At 32.2% G+C, this 10,151-nt stretch overlaps 1 long non-coding RNA gene across 1 annotated transcript; it reads right to left on the bottom strand.

Moving 5' to 3' along the window:
• Nucleotides 1-2,465: 2,465 nt before the first annotated feature.
• Nucleotides 2,466-5,629, bottom strand: LOC134268172 (uncharacterized). Its single transcript, XR_009992308.1, has 3 exons — nucleotides 5,520-5,629; nucleotides 3,984-4,134; nucleotides 2,466-3,683 (listed from the first exon to the last, which is right to left on the bottom strand). It is a non-coding gene; the product is annotated as an uncharacterized LOC134268172 (long non-coding RNA).
• Between the last annotated feature and the right edge of the window lie 4,522 nt (nucleotides 5,630-10,151).

Raw genomic sequence — 10,151 nt, 5'->3', positions numbered from 1 at the left:
CAATTTCGTTAAATGTTCCCATGGTAAAAAATATTTATGTACACTCTTAACGCACTTTGAAAAAAAAAAATTCAAAGTGCGTTGAGTGTGTCCAAAATTTAGCGCAATTTAAATTTTTTTTCAAAGTGCGTTGATTTTATCCCAATTTTAACGCACTTTGAAAAAAATTTTCAAAGTGCAAAATTTTTTCAAAGTTCGTTGCCACATAGCATGCTCGGAACTATCTTGTCACAGGTAATAAATATGTCAAATATGAAAGCCTTATCTCTTCTCAATATATTAGGAACAAGATGTGTTTGAGAAACATTGATGACCCCGTATGGCAACATAGCGAAGATAAAACTTTTCTCAAATGCAAATTAAATATATTATTACCCAAAGTAGGGTTTTTCTCACAAGAAATACAATTGTGAAATACAAAAAAATCCCAAGCACCACCTGTTCAATAGTTATAGTCGAGGATAAATTATTGAAAAGTAAATGTAGGTCAAACATCCAAGGTGAAAGGGTCTGAGTTGCTGGTTCCTTAAGAAAGATCTTGTCACAAGTAATAAATATGTGAAGGATGAAAACCCGAACCATAAGCGTTCAAAAGTTATGGCCAAGGTTAATGTTTTAAAAAAGTAAATCAACTCGAAAGTCAAGGTCAAAGGGTTTAGATTCCTGGTATCCAATGAAAGTTCTTCTCACTAGGATTACGTATTTGAAGTATAAAAGCCTTAGCCCTTATCAATTAAGAGCAATTCTCTGTAATCACCAAAGTAATTCTGAAAGGGTCTGGCACGCATAGTCTCAGAATTTCTTCAAACTTGGCATATAGTATCTTCCTAGGGTAAAACCTATATGTATGGTATAATTTTTTTCTGGACATCCTCCGTTTCCATGGTAACCGGGATACAAAATTTCTGACATATAGGGCTAATTTGTGTATGGCAATTTTGCTAAAAATCACACTTTTTACACCATCTGTGCTGAACCCATATTTAAGATTAGAACTCTGTTGCTAATTTCTTATAAAACTACAACATCAACACTTTCAATGGACATCTTTAACATGTTTAATAATTATTTGAAAATTTTGTAATACTTTGTCAAACAATGGCAAAATATCAACTTTTCGAAATTTGGTCAAAACTGAAAAATTACAACATTTTGGGAAGAAAAATAAAAAATTAGCAGAACTTTCACAATGTATCACCTATTTCATCTGAAGGTACTTGTCACAAATAATGAAAATATTCAAAAACATTCATGGGCAAATAACAACAAATGTTGACTATAACAAAATGAAAAATCATAAAATTGGCATTTCGCCAAAAATCAGCTTTGATGAACATTTCATATAACAAGATATATTTTTCTTTTTAAAATAAAAATTCAAGGAATTTATGCTTAAAATTTGTAAAATCAATGAGATATTGTCAGCTGAACCATAAAAAATTATTTATTTATATCTATAGGCAAGAATATGATCATAAATGTAACCCCCCCCTCCCAATTTCGAGCACAAATACAAAAATAATAGTCCTCTATTACTGATTACTGCAGTTAACAGTTAACAGATATCATTGAGATGGTGGCCATCTCAAAGTGCCCCGCATTCAACAATGAACATGAAAATGTAAAGTAGTTTAAAAGGGTCTATTTTGAAGAGAAACATTTGTGAAATACAGTAAAAGTCATCAAGTATGACTTCACGGATATTGCGAATTTACAGATATATATTGAAGTTATCTTGTATCTCCAGTTATATAAATTTACTGGAATTAGAGGGAAAAAATTTTATTTTGCACCAAACAAAGATTTTAAACAGAGAGGCTAATACTGACCATGACCTAGAAACTTCGACCAAAGTCACTGCACATCCACTGACCAGTGGAACTCTGTGAGTGAAATAATAGACAGATTGGGCAAGGGGAGAGAAGATATGCTCCGGACAAGGAATTTTCATAAAATTCTGCTATGACCTTGACCTTTGACCTAGAAACATGGTTCAAGGTCACTGAACATCGGTTACCCAAAGGCACTCTGTGGGTGTTGTATGAGACAGATTGGGCAAAGGAGAGAAGATATGCTCCGGACAAGGAATTTACATAAAATTCTGCTATGACCTTGACCTTTGACCTAAAAACATGGTTCAAGGTCACTGCACATTGGTTACCCAAAGGCACTCTGTGGGTGTTGTATGAGCCAGATTGGGCCAAGGAGAGGGAAGATATGCTCCGGACAAGGAATTTTCATAAATTCTGGTATGACCTTTACCTGTGACCTAGAAACATGGTTCAAGGTCACTCCACACTGGTTACCCAAAGGCACTCTGTGGGTGAAGTATGAGCCAGATTGGGCCAAGGAGATAGTAAAATATGTTCCGGACAAGGATTTTTCATATAAGTCTGCTTTGACCTTGAGCTTTGGCCTAGAAACATGGTTCAAGGTCACTGCATAACTGGTTACCCAAAGGCACTCTGTGGGTGAAGTATGAGCCAGTTTGGGCCAAGGAGAGAGAAGATATGCTCCGGACAAGGATTTTTCACACAATTCTGCTATGACCTTGACCTTTGACCTAGAAACATGGTTCAAGGTCACTGCACACCGGTTACCCAAGGGCACTTTGTGGGTGAAGTATGAGCAAGATTGGGCCAAAGGGAGAGAAGATATGCTCCGGACAAGAGATCTCGGACGGACTGACGGACGGACAGACTGATCACTATAGGGCGCCAGCCGAGCGGGGCCCTAATAAGGCTACATAATAATTTCTAAATTATATGCTTTTATAATATATAAACATGAAACAAAATCCAAAACACAAAAAATTACATAGTTAGCTGCTACATATGATAGAACAAAAGGCTACAAAGTATTACAATTAAGACAAGTACTGTTAGCTTGTGAAATTTTTATTTCAACCTTTATCAAAATCATCAACTACAATGTATTTTAATTGCAAACCATATCATATGAAATTTAAAGAAGCACTAAACAATACATTTGTATCAAGAAGTGATCTGCAGACTTTCAATTAAGAAAAAAATATCATATAAAGGTATGCACATTTGAGATTATTAGTTCATTTTAAACAAGTACATGTACCTGCATTATTTCTACAAGAAAAATGTTATGAATTATTCATGAACAGATAACCCTGTCGTTGACTATTGGGAAAATTAATGTGAATATTAATCAATTACTTATTCTTTGTCTAAGATAATGCTAGTAAAAATATTTAAATGTATTACAAATTGTGAAATAAATGGTATTAAAGCAACCATTTTTTTTTTCTATCTGTCTTCTAAGGGGAGATCACTCTTACTGTACTACTCCTTCAAGTAGAGCTCATTAGTGTGCTGTTAAGAGCTTCCTTAAATAATGACCTCACTGAGTCACTTAGAAATTGGTTGAATCTTGAGGATTTCCAGTATGGAGACACACATGAATATTCTCATTTCCAATTTCATCTTCAGGAAAATCACTCTGACAAGCCAGCTACATTGCTCCTCATATGGGAAACTAAATTACTAGTAACAGACATCAAGGTACTTTCTAAGGAAAAAGTTTAATGCCATATCTCCAACTTTTAAGGCTTCACCATTGTTTGGAGATTTTATGATATTCAGCTTTGCACTTTACTTTGAACTTCATGATATTGCATCTCCACTTATATATTTAAGATGACTTTTTTCTACCTGCAGAAGTAAATACAATTTTCAATACAGTGTATCTTCAAATGAATACAAATATCAAACTGAATTAAATACATAATTAAATTAAATGCATAAATGTAAAAGCAAACCCTAAATCAAGAGGTGTTTTTCTAATGATCATTATGACAGTTGTTAAAGTTAAACATGTTTTCTTTGATACATGCATATATTATTATGACTTTAAAAATCATTTTGATCAATAAAAGAGAAATGAGCAGACCATATACTACATGTAGTACTGTGTTTTTCCAACAATTTAGATTTGATTTTGAAACTGGTTACCTTGAAGAGAAATGCATCTATAAGCTGTCCCAATTCCTGAAATTGTCTTTTCCAAAATTAACTTCAAGGTTTCATTTGAATTCTGTTATAGCCATGATTTACATGTGTATATGTTCTTGTTCCTTTTCCTTTTCATCCTCTTTGGTGAATCCTTTGAAAACAAAAAATAAATATAATTTAATTTTTGTTAAAAATTACTTAATTCAAGATAAAAATTAATTAATTTTATAATAAAAATCCATCTATATTTTAATTATTTTCCTGTCAACATGATCAAAAGGAAAGTCATTATCCTTACAAAAATATGTACAGGTCAAGCACTATATAAAAGAGAGGTTAAGCAGATGACCGTGTACGTGTCCCTAGGGAAATCCCATATTTTTAAGTGATTTAAGTCATCAGTTTTGCATACCGGGTAATTCTACAAGTTGTACACAATGTATAGACTCGCAAGTACACGTAGGTGAGAACTTGTAGCTTCTTAAACTCAAACTACAGAATATTTATTTTTCAGCAGGTGTTTGGTATGAATTTGAGTATTTATTACGTACATCCAAAGTATCTTTTTTTTATTTCAAGTCATAGATTTATTTGATACAAATGGATTGAAAAGTGTCATGCTGAAATGATGTTTTACAAATACCGGTACACGTGCAGATTGTTAAACAGAACACGATGTAAAATCACTGCTATGTTTACATGTAGAGGTAGACGTACACGGTAAAATGCTTAACCTCTCTTTATTGACAGAACTATTTACTTTTAGTTTTATATATAGGAGTATGTGTATTATATAGTATGGCTGTAATGTATAAGGATTTACTGTTATACACCGAATTTCATCATACCATGATTTTTCATCTTCTAATATTTTTATACACCTGGGATTTTTTTCTTTTCTGAAAAGGGAAACTTTCACTTAATGTTATTGTTAAGAAGATTACATTGATTGTAATGTCTCCTAGTCTTCAGAATTTTTTAATACAAATATGGAGAGACCCACCACTTGCCGTTGGAGAGATGCAAATTTTGTCCTATACTTGTCACTCACGACCATTGAGCAGTGAGGGATTTTTTTGTTCCAGTGCCTTACTGGCTACTGCCACACGGAACCTCAGTTTATATGATAGCATCCGAAGGGCTAGTCTCCACGTCCCAGAGTGGGATATAAACCTGCGATATAAGCATAAACTCCTTACTTTGCAATTCTAGAGCAGACTCTCTAAACACTGCACTGCGCAAGCGACGTATAAGTTGCTTTGAAATATAGGCTTACAGCTATCTACCTAGCCAAATCATTGTATTGGACCTGGTTTTATAAAGAGATTGTGTCTGACCTGATTCATGTCTTCATGGTCTGCCATCAACATGTATTTTTATGTAATTATGTATGAAAATGTACCGGGGAGAGTCAGGACAGAGGTCCCTTCAGGTGTCACAATTTTCATAGCAGAGGAATCTCGGGTTACATGCATGCAAGCCAATAAAATGGAGAAAAGAGTATACATACTTAGCATTTGTAATATTTATAATTACCTCTTGTCTTCTTATGTATTATATCTTGGCCTTTTTTCCTTCTTCCACACTGCCAATCCTCACCCGGACCCGCTTTGATAAGTTTTCTCACCAAACTAGCAATTCTCCCTAAAAAATAAATTGAAGAATTGAAAGATCACATGTTCATTTTTACTTTCCTTTCTGCATTTAGAAGTAAATATGAAACGACATTTTATTGGTTGTTTTGTAGAAATTAAAATAACCACATGCACACCCTACCTCGTCAAAAGTAGAAGCTGTGACCTACCATTTTCTACGGGAGGTAATCCAATATAAAGTAAAAAAAGAAACATTACCATTAGGAAGGATAACTCTATCTATAGTCTGTTTCTTTATTTCCATCAAGTACACTGTATATACTGACTCTTGAAGGTTGATGTCATAATTCTGTTTCAGAGGTAGTTTGTTTTCCCTGATGAGGAAAACTTGTAGAAGTCATTTTTATAATAATCCGAAAAATAATAATCCAAGATGAAGATGGTGTAGACTTGTGAGTCCAAAAATAGTGTCACTGTGTTATACAATAAATATGCAAGTTGAAGGAGTCAGTTGATGATAATGGGAGATATTCCATGTTTTCAATCCAGTAGAAAGTGTAATTCCACAGTAATTAATGTTTAAAAAAAAGATATTTTATGTCTATACCCAGTATGAAGTGTATTGTTAATGACTTTAGGTCCATGTTGTTATAATCCAGTATGAATTGAAGTGTAGATTCCATATAGCATTTCATGCAGAAATGTGCAAATCCCTTCAACAGAGAGGTGAATTTCACAATTGCAACATACGTAATTATGTACAGGTAAAAATTATATCACATGGGATTCTGATATTTTGTTTGCCTTAAAGGACTTTTAACACTGTACATATCAATTGAACTAAATTTTTTAAATCAAAGCAACTGTTACAAATATTTAAATCAGTATGCTGCATAAAAGCCAGCACTTACTGACACTTACTTATAAGAAAGGGAGAACTTAAAGAGAGTCTATAATAATAAAAATACTAGTTATTTGAGGTAAATGAAAGCTAGTTTCCCAGCTGTTTAAGACTTTTTAAGATTGTGGAAAAGTTATAATGAAGCTTCTAACATTTGTAAATCCTTTCATTTGAGTTGTGAATATAAAAAAATATATTTTCTTGAATTGCATCAGCTTTTAGGGAGAGCTGCAAACTGTTTATTTATGTGGACCTACTTTTGTAGGATATGGTACAAGAAAAAATGTGAGGTTTATGCAAAAAATAAGATTTAGTATAGTGCGGAAAAACCCACGCTGACTGATTTTGTTTACAACAATTTACCAACACAGTCCAAATTAAGCTTCCATCACTTTGTAGGTAAAGTCAATGTATTGTAAGAAATTAGGCAGATTCTAAGAATTGAAGACAAATGATATAGACTAAAGGTGCATTTAAATGGCTCAAATCAATGTTTTTATCTTTATAAAATGTTTCTCCTCCATCAGTGCTAAATATCAATGAATGATAGCTATATATAAAGTGCAACATCAAATAGGAAAGAGCTAAAATTTATGTTTCTTATGAGCTAGGCTTGTTTTTGTGAAAAAGACTGAGATACATGTAATAATACAAAAGTTGATGCAAACAATTAGTATCAGTATAGTGCGGAAAATCCTGCGCTGACTGATTCTCCTCACAAAAACTTTTGTATAAAAACATTGTAATAAATTGTAATTTACAATTTTAAAAAAATGCAAATCATAAAAGAAGACATTTGATGTTACATCTGGCAAAAGAAAAATCTTTTTATGCAAAAGTTTGAGATTTTAAAATATATAAAAATCCTACTTATTAAAAATTGAAAATTTGTATTTTCCTGTGCAATATCAATATCTTTAAAGTACAGGCAACTGGCTGAATTAATTAAAAAAGTGAATGATACACATTTTGATAACTATTTTGGACGATTACAAAAATACAGAAAATATTGTTAAGGTTTTATACCTAAAGATTTGACATAGTTTCAATTGACACAGATTCTCATTTTTATTACTAATTTTTAACACCCTTGCATTGGAGTGGGAAGGGATATAGTAAGGCCAAGTGTGTTTGTTTGTACTTGAATGAATAAATTCTGCAATGGGAGGAAATGAAGAAAGAATGAATGTATGGAAGATAATTAATTTGTTGGTCTAGTCTGAATACAATCACAAATTATTACATAAAATATGTATTGTAAAATGTTCCTATATATACTTCATGTGATATAGGCCTAATATTGAAATAAACAATAAACAGCTGATTGGAAAGGGAGGTAATTTTGCAGCACAAAATACCACTTCTATATTTCAAAAAAATCTTTACCTAATAGCGCTTCATTTATATAACTTGTGATTTTTCATATAACTTTTGTAAACATTTCCCCACTTAAAAATCCATAGGTTGAGATAGGTTAAGTAGAAAAACATATGTAAATAATATTTTCTTGAGCCCAACATGTTAGACGTCTTTAGAAAAAAAATAATTTACATTTAATTTAATGAACTGTACTGTAAAAACATAATAGAGTAATCACACCATATACCTGAAGAAATTAAATTTTACTTATAAAGACAATGTCACCTACCAGATAATATCCTATCATAGGAAACAAGAACACCGTAGTGGTGTGTGTCTGTAAATGCACGGGTAAACACAGGACCAGCACTTCCGCTGATTTCCAGTTATCGTTCGTTAACTTCCCCTAGCGGACAGCAGAAATGCTAACCAAACTATTTATTTACCACTACAAGTGCCTACATATTGTACCTCCAAACGCTAGAGAGTAATCCAAGGGAAGTAATTTGGAAGCAAAAAATGCTTCAAAATGCAGGAAAAATGGATATTCACCTTTGAATTTCTTTTACACATAACATTTGCCCACCAATTTTTTAATTGTTTGAATATAACCAAATATCAACCTTTCATGTTTTATTATTGCTTAATTTGTAGATGGCTGCATTTTTTTGTTTTAAGTCTGTAAAAACTGATCAAAATTTACTATATTTTTGACATTTTGCAATGCATTACATGACCACTTACAAGTGTAAAATTAAAATTGAACTGTAAATATTGTTGTTTGAATCTCTAGTATTGGATAACAACAATAAACACAAATTTAGATATCTCTGTTCATTTCTAGACATGGTTTTTCATGAAAAGTACAGATTTTCATGATTTACAAAAATGAGAAAGTTTGTATCCCGTTTCTATGGCAACCAAGTTTACAATTCAAAAACTATTTTTGGATTTTATAATCACTCACACACCTGTATCAAATTATGATATAAAAATTTAAATCTGTAACTATGAGTGCCAAAATATTTTGGTGATTACAGAGAATTGGTCTTAAAAGTTATGGTCAAGATAAAGGTTTTTTCAGAAGTATGTTAATTTCCATTGTCCAAAGGTCAAAATTGTTGGTATTCAATGAAAAGTTTTGCCACAAAGAATACATAAGTGAAATATGAAAGTCCTAGTACCTACCATTCAAAAGTTTTGGCCAAAGTCAACGTTTTTGAAAAGAAAGTCAAACTCCAAGGACAAGGCCAAAGGGTCAAAGGTATCCAATGAAAGGTCTTCTCACATGTGAATTACGAAAGCCCTAGCCTTTACCGTTCAAAAGTTATGATCAAGGTTAAAGTTTTTTGATAAGTTTAGAAATCTTCAAGGTCAAGATCAAAAGTTTAAAGTTGTTGATTTCAAATAAAAGGTCTTGTCACAAGGAGTACATATGTGAAATTCTAGTATATACCCTTCAAAAGTTGTGACCAAGGTTAAAGTCTTTAAAAAGGTCAAGGTGAAAAGGTCAAAGTTCTTGGTATCCAATGAAATGTCTTCTCACAGATAACAAAGCCCTATCCCTTACCATTCAAAAGTTATGTTCAAGGTTAAAGTTTTCTCATAAGTACGGAAATCTCCAAGGTCAAGGTCAAAAGGCCAAAGTTGTTTGCTACAAAAAATACAATACATATGTGAAAGACCCATATGCTACAAAAAATACATATATGAAAGATGAAAGTCCTAGTACCTAACATTTAACAGTTATGGCCAAAGTAAAATTTTGGAGTTTTTGTGTTTAAGTGGGTCATACTCCAAGAAAGGTCTTGTCACAAGGAATACACCTGAGAAATATGAAAGTCATAGCCCCACTAAGTCATAAGTTATGGGCAAGGTTAAAGTTTATGTGACGGACGGACAAACTGACGGACAGACGAATGAGATTTAATGTCCTCTCGCTTTTGCGAAAGCGGGGGACAATTAAATGAAAAGAGCAGTGGGAAGAAAGGAAATCCGTAATTATATTGACAACTTTAAATACCATTACTTTTTCAAAACAATGCTTTGAAAAGTTTTAAACTATTTCCAATATTAAAAATAATAGCACAAAAAATATGTCTAAAAACATGGTTTCTAAGCATTCGCATGTGTAAGGAAAGCTACGGTTATCGGCCTCAACAATGATTGAATAAAATTAATTTTGTATTTTAGTAAATAATAAAATTAATTCAATTTTCCATATCAATTACATTAATTAATTAATTATTTGACAAAGAAGTATGTAAAAGAAAAACGATAAAGAAAGAGAATGAATTGAAAGAAAGAAAAACA

This window comes from Saccostrea cucullata, unplaced genomic scaffold (genome assembly GCF_032062105.1).
Source record: "Saccostrea cucullata isolate Sc308-1 unplaced genomic scaffold, CSIRO_AGI_Scuc_v1 ctg928, whole genome shotgun sequence".
Lineage (NCBI taxonomy): Eukaryota > Metazoa > Mollusca > Bivalvia > Ostreida > Ostreidae > Saccostrea > Saccostrea cuccullata.
This window is presented reverse-complemented; position numbering and strand designations above follow the sequence as displayed.